The sequence below is a fragment of the Bactrocera tryoni genome, chromosome 5 (assembly GCF_016617805.1).
Source record: "Bactrocera tryoni isolate S06 chromosome 5, CSIRO_BtryS06_freeze2, whole genome shotgun sequence".
In the NCBI taxonomy this organism is placed as follows: Eukaryota; Metazoa; Arthropoda; class Insecta; order Diptera; family Tephritidae; genus Bactrocera; species Bactrocera tryoni.
Genome location: NC_052503.1, coordinates 68,851,477 through 68,865,097, shown reverse-complemented (window position 1 = coordinate 68,865,097; position 13,621 = coordinate 68,851,477). Strand labels below are relative to the sequence as shown.

At 34.7% G+C, this 13,621-nt stretch overlaps 1 long non-coding RNA gene across 1 annotated transcript; it reads right to left on the bottom strand.

Annotated features, from left to right (window-relative positions):
* Positions 1-9,125: 9,125 nt before the first annotated feature.
* Positions 9,126-12,075, bottom strand: LOC120777617. Its single transcript, XR_005705520.1, has 2 exons — positions 11,537-12,075; positions 9,126-10,322 (listed from the first exon to the last, which is right to left on the bottom strand). It is a non-coding gene; the product is annotated as an uncharacterized LOC120777617 (long non-coding RNA).
* Between the last annotated feature and the right edge of the window lie 1,546 nt (positions 12,076-13,621).

Here is a 13,621-nt window from a genome sequence, read left to right as displayed (position 1 = left end):
AGATTCGCAAACAGCATTTTTCAATATCTGTAATGAATATTTAACTATACATATGTAAATTGAGATTAGGCAGTATAGCTGAAAAATGGATGCATACAAATTTTGAACATTTTGCGAATACTTTTAAGATATATTACCAACCCAAAAATAACATTTACCTAACCGGGACTAGTTCAATCACAGGGCGACGTAACACCATCTGATCAAATTTAACCCGGATTGACAACTTACACTTGTTATAAGGCGCGGCTGAGATGGCCTTCAGTGCCTACGCGAACTTTGGTTTTTTCAGTTTCAGGTAATTTTTGGTGTGCCATTTGATTGTTGTCATATTCTCACAAAACCTACATCTCATCAATACAATGAATTTAATGAAAGTAAGGTGCTCAGCTACGTTGTCAAGCATTCTTTTTTAGTCCCCGACTTCGTTTGTGCAAAACATCTTTCGGTACGAGTCTAGTATTTACACGCTTCATGCCCAAAGCATTAACTAAAATGTGTTGAGCCGATGCATAAGATATGGTGGGATTCTCTGCTATCACTTTGCGGCCGACACGACGATTTTCAAGCACTGTTTCTTGAACATTTTAGCAGAAGTGGATCGGCTGCTCGCCTGAGGCAAAGTTTAATGGCTTCCCGACCACAATATGGGCGGTGTGGGATAGATACCGAGAGTTGAAGAAGGAAGCGTTACATATATGCAGACAAAAAAAGAAAGGAGGCCGGAAAACGAGAGTATAAAGAGTTTGAGAAGCTGGCCGAATAGGGTAACGCTCGAGAATTCTATGAAAAGATGCGGCGACTAACGGAAAGTTTCAAAACCGGAGCATACTCTTGTAGGTTCCAAAGTGCTGATCTATTGGCTGATGCCAAAAGCATAAACCAATTTAATTTATTCAAAAAGCACTAAATACCAGGTAAAATCAGGTGTTATTCCCACAAACTAAAAATAACCCAGGTTAAGTTTACTATAAGATATCACACCAAGCTTCCTTCTGTGTCGCAAATAAGTCAAAAAGGCCGCCAAATAGATGTCAACTGTCACGACCACAATTCGTCAGTTTGGCAGATTAATTGCAGAGGTGAATTAATGCCACAAATCTCACATACGAAAACAGCATACGAGAGACAAACAGAATTCCTAAGCCCAAATGACAACGACTAATGATAATGCGACAGACAATGGAAGCAAGATGCATTGCAAGCAATTAAAGCCACAAATAGCAATGAAATGCACGTACAGGAATTATGCTAGACAACGAGATCGAAACAAAAAAGGACACAAAGTAACAGCAACAAAAAACCGGGAACAAACACGAAGCAATGCAGTAAAAACGTGCAGTGAAAGTAGAATAAAGCAGAAAGTAGAATTGTGCAGAAAGTAGCTAAGATACTGGTGAGACGAGTGATTTACAAAGCACGCAAGACGGTTCGACCGGCATTTTTGGACATTTGATTACTAAATATTGGATTAGGGGGCAAAGAGGAATAGTATAGCAGGGTGTATGAGGGAGAGGGCGATTGAGAGAAAGTTATTGAGTGAGAGAGAAAACGTGAGCGAGCAGAGTAGTATGTTTCTCACAAGTTTAAAGGACAGATAAAAGAAGTTGAGGGTGCGAAAAAGATAAACACGTGCAGGTGCGGCAAAGGCGCTGTATTTGTTAAAAAGCAAGTGCGATGAATTTTTTTGAAAACACATGTTACTAATCAAACTCTGGCAAGGAAATGTGAGTGCAGTTTTCATATGTACATACATACATATACATATAGCGAGTATAAAGGCAACGCCGCCTTGACTGTCTTGAAGGTGGTCGAAAGAAATTCGATAGTAAAAACGCGCCCATAAAAAGTGCTGAGGCAATAAAAACAGATAAAAGGCCGCGTACATAAATACGAGTATAAAGCGAAATTCTGCAGTGCAATGAAATTGTGCGCTTCCGCATTGTGGTTATGGAGAAGCACTCAGACATAAAAAAGGAAATGAGAGGTAGAAAAAATCACCAAGAATTTCGTATGCAACTAAACGACAGCGTCGGCAGCTAAACAAAAGCGTTTCGGAAGCGAGTGGCGGTCTTCAAAGACAATGGCAACACTAAACACTTGTAAATTACCAGCGGTGAGCGACCGAAGCGAAACGCATAGACAGACAAATGGACGGACGTACAAACGAATGGATGGCTGATTCTGATGGTTGGTTGGTTGGCTGGACTTGTGCTCGTGGGCTTTGCAAAGTATGAATGAACGCGCTGACAAGTGCAAGAGAGCCATTACCTGCGCATGCCCGAAAATTATTCAAATAAAACTGCATACCAGCAACATACATATGTACATGCGTATGTATATTTGTGAATAACAGTCTCTTAGTGGAAGGCCGTGTGTTTGAGGTACTTCAGTGCTTTAGTACTTTTCTTAGGCAAATCAAAAATGCTTAAATAAACAAACAAGCGGCGGCATGTAAGCACTCATATTATGTAGTAGCGCTTTGTTGTTGCACAATTGCCGGTTTGTTCTTGGCTCTTTGCCGCCGCATAGCGTGCTGTAAACTACAACAACAACTGCAATAATAATAAGTACATGCGCGGCAAAATCATCTTGTGTTTGTAACTGTGCCAAGGAAACGTAAATAGCAGCACACCAAAATGACTACAACAACAGCAAATAGCAACAGCAGCAACATCGTGTCTGCAAAATAAGCAGCAATTTTTGAAGTTATGACAAAAACGACAGGAAAAATAAAAGAAAAAGTTAATTTCAGCTGCAACGTAGCCATAGCACCCTTCACAGGGTATAAAAAGATCTCATCATGATATTGATGGGTCAACTTGTATATAGCTATATGCTATAGTAGTCCGATCTGTATAATATATTGGGAGATTGTAGCGCTGCCTTCAACAATAATTTATGTTAAATTTCGTGAAGTTATATTGACAAATAAAAAAGTTTTTCATAGAACAACTTGATTTTGAACGTTCAGTTTGTATGACAGCTATATGCTAGAGTGATCCGATCTGAACAATTTCTTTGTGAATTATAGCAACGCCAGAGACAATAATCTGTACCAAATTTGGTGAAGATGCTTCGCCAAATAAAAAAGTTTGTCATACAAAAACTTGATGTTGCACGATCAGTTTGTATGGCAGCTATAAGCTATAGTCGCACGATCAGAACATTCTCTTCGGAACTTGTACAAATACCTTAAATAATAATCTGTGCCAAATTTGGTGAAGATACCTTGCCAAATAAAAAAGTTTACCATATAAGAACTTGATTTTTTACGTTCAGCTTGTACAGTAGCTATATGCCTTAGTGCTCCGATCTGAACAATTTCTTCAGAAATTGTAGCAATGGCTGAGATAATAAGCTGTGCCAAATTTGGTGAAGATGCTTCGCCAAATAAAAAAGTTTGCCATACAAAAACTTGATGTTCCACGATCAGTTTGTATGGCAGCTATATGCTATAGTCGCACGATCAGAACATTATCTTCGAAAGTTGTACAAATACCTTAAATGTAATAAAAGTGCTCGTTTGCTATATACAGACAGACGGACGACTTAAATTAACTCAACTCGACAGGATGACGAAATCTCGAAATTCGCCATAACTGGAGCTTTTCAATTGGCAATAACATTCAAATTTCATACAAATTTAGTGCCATAACTCGAAGTCTCTCTAATTCACAGTTTTATTGTAAATTATTTTATTTCAAGTATGGAAGTTCAACTGTATTCATTTTAAAGGATCTCCGAAATTGTCTTCTGGATATTATAAACTCCATGCAAGCTGTTCAGGGCATACGAAAAATATTATGCAAATGTGGCAATGCGTGCAAGCTTTGAAAAAATTACAAAATTTTGTTTTTCTCTCTTTTTTGGCCACCATGCATGCTTCTATAAAAGAAGGAAATGAAAAAAGTACCGTTTTGCAAGTATCCGCCAGTTGGCAGCTCTTTGGCCATTTGTCGTTGTCTGTCGGCAAATAAAAAGCGTGTAAATATGCAGCCGCTTGCACTTTAGCAAAAATATCAAATTTCCATAATGACTATGTTGCCACCGCCACTTAAGTTGCCCAAAAGTATTTGCGCTACATACTCATGCACTTAAGCACACTCCCACTTGTTTAATTTGTAGTTGCGCACATTGCTTGGTACCTTCTGCTTTTTTAGATGGCAGCCAGCTGAAGTGCATTTCCTTGAACGTTTTGCGAATTTCAGTGGTCTCTCTTTCTTCTCTTTTCCATGCGCTGACATTCCGCCTTAGTCTGCAGTCTTCTTCATACCTTTTTTAGTCTCAACTTTGCTCTACTTGCGCGCTTCGGAGTCCCTCATATATTCTAGAATTTATGGTTATGACTCTCTTAGTGCTGTAGATTTCTTTAGAAAATGTTTTAGTGCCATGTCTTTTGTGACATTTATGCTTGAGCTGTCTGCCCTACCCTTATGTTGTCATTATGAAATTTTCTGCTGCAGCGTCGATTGTATAACAAGTGGTTCTTGGCTTGCAACGCAGCTGCAGGAAGTTGTGCTGCAGTTTGACAAGTACTTGAGTAGTTTCTCAGGAAAGTGAAGTAATGTCTTTGGTAAAATTGAAACAAAAGAATACCCTTGTAATAAAGAGTTGTCTGAAGTTTAACGATTTTAAAAATTGCTGAAGCATGTTAAGGCCACGACCTCCTAAAAATAATGTGTTGATTGTGGCTTGGAAAACACAAGAACATCCTGAAGCCTGGATCGTCAAAAAGAATCAAGTGTTGATTGTGGCTTGGAAGACTAAGCACGTCCCGAAGGCATGGTCTTCAAAAACTAAATTGTTGATTGTGGCTTGGATAACCAAGAACGTCCACACACTTGGAAGACTAAGCACGTCCTGAAGTCATGGCCCCCAAAAAATAAAGTGTAGATTATGACTGGGAAGACTAAGAACGTCTTGCGCGACCAAAAAAGTTTGAAGATGAGGATGTGGTAGCATTACAGGGTGAAGATTGCTGTCAAACACGAGAAGTACTCGCAGCATCTTTGGAAGTCACTCAAGCAGCCAAATTGGAAGACATATGAATGGAAGCCAAGAGACCGTGAATGTCGTTTGCCAAAAATGGTGCTTGAACGCTACAAAAAAGTCATGTTTGAATCAAATTCTGAACGTTAATGAAAAGTGATTTCATTAAGACCCAACGGCAAAGCCAAATATACATCACACCACGATAAGGTTCTGTACTTGTGGGATAAGAAAGACATGAGCTACTAAAGACGGTTAAAATAATAGGGAACGCTACTGACAATAACTAATCCAATTGAAGTGAGAGATTGCTGGCAACGATCTGAATTTGCGACAAGACACGAGGCAATAATTTTTCTTTATGTCTATGCTCGACCTCATGTTGCAAGACCGGTTAAAAACTATTTGGAATACAGCGGTAGGAAAGTTTTGCCACACCCGCCTTACAGACCAGACATTGTTCCTTCTGACTACCACTTATTCCAGTCGTTGCAGAACGCCGACAACGGAATAAGAACAGCATAACAAAAATTGGCTGGATACATGCATGACAGCCAAGTCAACGCAGTTCTTTTGGCATGGAATCCAAAAATTGTCACAAAGTAGGTAAAATACTATAGCTTCAGTTGGGCAATACCTAATCTGGATGATGAAATGGAAACAGTCTAAGGTTAAGTCGTAACCAAAACAGGATTCTAGCAATAATATCATAACTTGGAGCATCGAAGGCGATGAATCTGCTGTATGAAAAAAATAGGCCGAAAAAGTATTATCAAGCAAAACGAAACGACTTGGAGGAACCAAGATTGAGATTTATCGAGATTGATGTATTTAAAAAATAGGCTGTTACCGAAAAACCAGTATCAACAAGCACGAGACGACTTGGATGACCCTAAAAAGAGGTTGAACGAGACAGCTGATTCTCTATTAATATTACGGCAACGTGTTACATAATTTATGAATATTTGGATAAGCGACGAATCTCACAATTGATCAATTTACTACGCCTCAAACCAATGAGAACTATAATGTAATGCATACCGGCTGTAAGAATCTCTGAACTTCTCCTTAATTTGCCAGCCGAAGCAACTGTTTTAGCTGATGAGTGCGACACCTTACGGGCACTAAGTAACCTTTACAACAACATAGCATATGCTCCGCCACTGGCTGCCGACTTTTTCCTGTTCCCAGGCGTTAAGAAAATGCTTATACGAATGAAATTTAGCGACGATTTAGAGATAATCGCCGAGGCCGAGGCTTATTTTGAAGCAAAATCCCGATCGTATTACAAAAATATTAACGAAATATTGAAAGATCGTTTCAAGGAATATATCGTCTTCGATGAACACTATAATGAACAACCAAAACAAAGTTTTAGTGAAAAATTGTTTTTTCTTTAAAACGCCATACAAATTTTCAACTCAGGAGCCATCATATTAGCTCAAGCTCACAAGCAAAAGAGTATCTTGTAGAGGAATCAATATAAGTCAACACTGGAAGCTTGTAAAATTGAGAACGAAACGCCATGGAAACGTTATTTTTCTTCGATCAATGCACTAAAATAGTGCAGGCTTAGGAACACTTAAGCCTAAAGTAGAGTCAAACCTCGCTTCAAGGCAACTTTAAGTAAAATACTAAATTAAAATATATATGAACACTGTATAAAATCCTAACAACTTCCTTATAATGAACAACAACAAAATTTAGTGCAAGAAAACATTAATCAAAAACAAGAGAAACTATAAAAATAAAGTCTGTAGTTATAAAATTCGATATAAAAAAAATTACAAAAAAATATTAGAGAAATGTTTACTACAGGAGAATGGGTGTGAAAACTAGTATGCACGTGGAACGTAAAAAAATATATACAAATTTCATATCTTTATATACACAACAAAAGAAAACATAACCGCTATTAACAAAACGAAAAAATTAAAAAAGAAAATCACACAAACTAAAGAAAAAACGAAAAGAAAACGCTGGTGACTAGTACGAAGCCAAAAGCGAAGATCCACCGGTAAAATGACAAACATAAAACCAGCGAAAACAAGCAAGCAGTGAACAGTAGCAGCAGCAATAAGCAGCAGAAAACCGCTACCTACCAGCTTTTGGGCAACACAAACCCTAAATCACTACTAACTACCACGCCACATTTTGTATGCATGTTGCTGTGCACCGGTGTGTGACGGCACAAACCACTAACCATTACATACAAGTATTACATACATACCAACATATTAACTAACGAATAAGACAAAAACCAACACTAATAACAATAACAAAAGCGACAAGAAAAGTCATTAGAGGCGCACAACTGCCAACAGCCAACAGTCGACAAGTCGCAACGCCAAGCGCTCTTACCAATTTTAGTGGCTTACCAACAGCGCGCACTGTTTTGTTGGTGTTGCTGCTGCTGCAACTGTTATATGTTCGCGCATGTTGCCGGTTACAAATATGGCTGTGAGCCGGCGATATCGCCAATTGGTACGTACGAATACCAACGCCTTATCGCTGCCGCCAACCGCTCCACCAAGCTCAAAAACGCCTGCTCATTCAATGCACCGTGATTTACTCTCGCTATGCACGCTCCACACGCTCTTTTGGCATGGAGCACAGCAATAACAGCTCAGTTGGCAATTGCAGCGGTGCATGCTCGTGGATTACGGTTTTCCTTTGATTGCATTTGCTTCTTTTTACTTTATTTCTTTTTCTTTTTGTCTATTGAATGCTAATCTCCGAGGTGTAAGTGCATTTTGATGCTGAATTTGATTTCTCCATAAATGCTAATTTTATGTTGCGCTTATGCGCATGAAATATTGCATTTTTTCTCACACTCGTCTTCATTTCTGTATGTTTACATGTCAAGGGGTTGTGTCAGTAGAGAGAATTATATAAATTGAGCTGAAAGCAATCATATTTTCAGCACTCTATGAAAGACTTAGTTTTTGAAAACTTCTTTCGAATGCTTGATGTTTCCATCCTGATGAAAGAGCTGTAAGTTGAAGAGCTTTTCTACAACTTTTTCGAGTAGTATGCTAACAGTTACCCATAAAATACTTTCTCTTTTCATTAATCTGTATTTGGGAACTAAGAAACCCAACCTCTAAATTAAACTTCAAAAACTCTAGATGACAACTTAAACGTCTTGTATCGTATTCCAAGAACAAAACTAGAAGACGTATAGCAATTTACAATAAAACTTATTAATAAAAGCAACACTCTCTAGGAACTATTCTGAAAACGCATTAAACTTTCAGAGATGTTCCTATGAAATTTCCTTAGCTGAACCATATATGATCGAAAGATTGTGATTCATTTGTAAATATAAAATTATTACTTAAATGATTGCCAGACAAAGTGTATATCTAAAAAGAACGTATGAAAATTTCAGATCGGTCCAGCCGGACCGGAGAAATATTCCTCACAGCTCTGAAAACAACGTTTCGAGAAAATCGCGCTTAAGGTTTTGAAATTTAAAAGAAAAAAAAATGTTTTCCTTATTTTTTTAAATGTTATAATATATCTAAAACATTTTCCTAAAGTTTCAAGGCAATCGCAATAAAAGTGTCAATCTCATATACCTTTGGTTTTTCCTGAAGGGACGGCTACTTTAATATTTGATCGTATTCTTCTCGAAATTATGCTTTCAAACTCTGTGCTCATAATTTCTTAGAAACTAGTGAAAAGACTTATTGTAAAATTTCACAGTTCTTCCAAATAGGATAACCTGGTGACCTCGTGATTGATCGGAAGAATTTTTTTTCGATACTACTAATTTATTCCAGATAATTTATGATAAAGATTAGACCTAAAATCATAATCAAAAATATACATATATTTTTCCAAACAATTTTTTGAATCCTTCGTCTATTCTGCCGACCACTGCGCAATGACGTTTTTGGGCGATGTCTCCGAAAAACAGTGAACAATGGATGGATTTTCAATTTTTTTTAATGAAAAATTCACAAAATAATCAAATTTGCTTTTTGATATGCTCAAAAGTTGGAATAAATTAATTCATTTAATAACCATTTTATAAACAATGCAATGAACACAATTTTAGGTTCATAAAATGAGTTTTACGAATATGAGAAACTGACTAAAAAATGTTAATAATTGTGCATTTCACTTACCGTTCTCAAAACAAATCTGCTTCCAATCCAACTAGAAAGAATTTGTTTACACTGCTTTGCCTTTCGATCGCTTTTTTGACCGCTTGTTGCACAGGTAGTTGTTAGGTAGTCTTCCGTAAATTATGTTTGAGTCAACAGAAAACGGGTTCTGGCTATATTTTGTATAACCAAAAAAAAAACAATACACACAAAACTCGAACTTGCAACACAAAAACAAGAAATTTCAACTAGAATGCCAACGAGCACTCTTCACACACACTATATCTTTTCTGCACTCTTTCCATGAATTTGTTAGAACTTGTACACTCTTATTTCTTAGATATATCTGTATGTTTGCGAAAGTTGTGTTTGCGCTCGCTCAACGCACTTTGCTACACACTTTAATTGTAAATTATACACAGAAAATTATTTGACATTCACTGACATCGACTGCCTTTTTTTCGTTTCGGGGGCGTATTTGTATTTTATTGACGCAGATATTTTTGCACTGAAATGGAATACACTTTACACCTTTGTTATTGCAATGCACAAGTAAGCAGTAATTATAAATATATTTATGTATTTGTAAATATAAGCAGCAATATTTTATTGTTTCACGTTTTTTATCAGTAACTGGTTGATTTTCAAACCTTTTTTTTTTTGTAATTTTTGCTCGCGACACACACTGCGTTTATCCGCCAAAAAATGCGCTGGAGAAGCGCCGAGATCAACAGCTACGTAAATACTTAATATTTAAATGTTTTTGAGTGTATGTGTGCACACTGAGCAGTCCACTCGTGGCTGTTTTGAGAGTCCCAGGTTTTCGGGAGTGAGCACTCGCAAGTGCTTTGAGCGAGTGAACAGGTAGTTTTGCAATGCTTGTATACTTTATATAGTAATGTGGTTGTTGCTGTTTTATCTGCTGTGAGATTTGTTTGCTTTTAATTTGTAGTCGTTGTTTAATTATTATTTTTACTTTATTGCTGGTTTTTACGTTTTTGTTTGTTATTGTATATGTATGTATGTAGTTGTAGACGTTATTTTAGATTGCTGATTTTTTCGATGTTGTTGCGTTTTTAGTTAACTTGTTTTTGTAGCTTTTTGCCAAGTAATGTTATGTGAAGTATTTAATTTTGCTTACACTTTTAAGCGTTTGTTGTTTTTTGTTGCGCTGAGACTATATTCATTTAAAGTTTCCTTTATGTTTTATACATTTGACTATGGAAGAAAGCAAATACTTAAATATTAGACATTTGAAGTAAGCAATTTATTATAAATTCTTACATTTGTTTGAAATATGCATATAGTATACATACATATGTATGTATGTATGTAATTATTCGATTTAAGAAATTGTTTATATTCTATAACTTAAATTATTGAAAAGTTTTGAAACTTTAACTTTTGCACCAATATAGGTTAATATTTATAGAAATTTTTGAAATTTGCATTTTTAAACTATTTTTAAAGTATTTTTAGTCTCAAATTTAGTTTTTTCCTGAATAAAATTTATGGTCATTTTGAAACTACCTTTTGCCAATATATTTTTTGCTAATTATTATAGACGTTTTAGAAAATTAAATTTTTATAATAGTTTTGATTAATTTTTAAAGCATTTTTAGTCTCAAATTTAGTTTTTTCGTGAATAAAATTTATGGACATTTTTGAAAATTAGTTTTTTAAATTATTTTTTAAAGTATTTTTAGTCTCAAATTTAGTTTTTTCCTGAATAAAATTTATGGTCATTTTTGAAAATAATTTTTTTTAATATATTTTTCTTTAATTTTTTATAGACATTTTAGAAAATGAAATTTTGTATTATAGTTTTTAATAAATTTTAAAGTATTTATAGTCTCAAATTTAGTTTTTTTCGTGAATACGATTTATGAAAATTTCTGAAACTTCCTTCTTTCATTAAATTTAATTTTTATAGACATTTTAGAAAATTATATTTTCATAATAGTTTTTATTAATTTTTAGCGGTTGTATGATCTTAAAACTCATTCTATTTACTGTATGTCAGCGCAGACTTAATTTAAGCATAATCTGAGCTATACATTACAAGTGAAGAACTTGATATTTTAAATATAACAAACGTAAACTGGTTAAAAATATGTATGTAATAAAGCATTTTTCATGTTTATTATTTTATTTTTCACAAAGAAATTAACCACATGAAAATTACAGCAATTTTTTTTTAAGTCTAAACATTGTTTAACCATATTTTTACCATAATTTTCACCACATTTTTTTTTTTATTAAAACCAAACATACTTTGCTACAACTTTTATCACTATTTCATTATGCTCAAATATGCATAGCATAAAAATTCGGCTTTCACTTTACACGCACGTCTTCACACATACATACATACATATGTACATACTTGTACACTGCACTTTACTCGTTCACTTTTTTCTCGAATATCTTACCTATCATTCATTGCACTTTAATGGCCATTTTTTTCTTTTGCTTGCAACATTCGATGTACAATTTATTCAAATTTATATTATTTACAAACACACACACTACATTTACATACATATGCGCTTATATTACTTGCAAAGTAATCACCACAACTGAGTATTTGTTTAAAACATCCGATCTGTGTCTGCGCTGTTATAGATTCTGTAGCCAAACAACTAGTAAAGGCCAAATAAATAGTTTGTACAAAATCACAGACTGCACTTCGGCTCGCCCGTGTTTGTTCGCGCACACACAACAACACTTTATGATTATTATTTTACCAAAATATGTTTTTCATTTTGTGCTAAACATTTACTAGCTATTTGCCAAGTTACTTTGGTAACAACGCTTGCAGTATTTGTATTTTAATAATTTTGCTTTTACTCGTCACAGGCAGCCATTTCACAAAATCAGTTGCATTTGCCGAAAATTTACCTTTTACCTTTACTCGCGCGCGTCTGCCGACAAACCGAACACACTAAACGCATTGAGTAGTTACCGCAAACTGTGGAGCTCTCGTAGCCAACGATATTAACCATCCGGCTAATCGGGCAAGTAAACTACTAGCTGGCCATAAGTGCAAATGCACTCAATATCTGTACATGGTGGTTTTCTATGTGTTAGTGTGCCAGCCATTGAGTGGCGGATATAATTTTTCGGTTAGTAAATGCTCTTCGTAGCAAGAGGGTAGAAAGAAAGTGTGTGAGAGTAGTCAGTGGATGGTGTGAAATAAGACGACTTTATTTTGAGCTACGGCATGAAGAATGAGGGGAGATGCTATCTAAGTTGTTAACACTAAATATTAATGATAAATATATTAAAAAAGGATGCGGATGAATTGTCGGATGGATAATTTAAACTCAGCATAAAGATAATTTGTTGTGATTGAAATGATGTTTTTCGTCGATTCGCCAAAATAATTTTATTTTGCGAATTTTTAAGTACAGAAATTTGGGATTTAAAAATTGATTCTCAATTTTAATTAAACTTTTGGGATTACAAAATAAACTTTCAATTATTATATAATAAATTAAACTTCAGCTACTGATTTCAGAACTAAAAATTTAATTAAAAACTATTTTCTCTTTTAATCCCACTTTTTGGATAACAAATTAAATTTTCAATTTTTAATTCTGATTTTGAGATAAAATTACAGTTTCTTTCCGGCATTTGGATTAAAAAAATTAATTAAAAATAAATTTTTTCTACAATTTTGAGATTAGAATTTTTTTCCTTTTCTTTCCCGTATTATTGATTAAATAATTATTTTTTTCGGATGAATTTTTTTTTCATTCCGGTATTTGTGATAATTTTTTTTTATTCAGGTATTTGAATTAAATTTTTTTTCAATCCAGCATTGGAATTAAAAATTTAAATGTTTGAATTAAAGTTGTTTTTTTTTAATTAAACATTGTTTTTGTATAATAATTTATTTTTGTTTTGAGTTTAAAGTTTTTTTCATTCCGTTATTTCCAATTTAAAACTTGAAAATTATTTTCAATTAAGGTTTTTGTAATCACAAAATAACATAAAAATTATTCAAATGTTAATTCAATTATTTTTTAATGCATTATATACATATGTATTTCCTCCACGCATTAAAGTTTTTTAACCGAGTGTAGCTTGCAACTGAGCGTTGAAGTAAAGAGAATTCGTATTATTAAAGAAAGAGAGAGCCAAAACTTGTTTACTCGATGCATTCAGCATCGTGCTCTCTTTAAGAAAAACTCCATGAAATAGGCAAACCTTTAACTGCCCACTTAATTGCACAGGTAGCCATAAAATACGAGCATTTCTTAACGCTCTGCTCCAGTGCTTTCGGTGAGAAACGAGTATAACATAGTTATGCGCAAGTGAGAGTGCGCTCTACTGCAGCAAGTGCAACACAACGAGGACGTCGTTTTGGTTGGCATCTCTTGCGAGTGCAGCAGCAACAACAAAATCAGGACACAGATGCTTTATATTGGGCAATGTTAAAAAGGCGTTGTCATCTCCAAATTTGTGTTAAAAATTTGGTAGTAATATAAAAATTCTGATTTTTTTATTGAAGT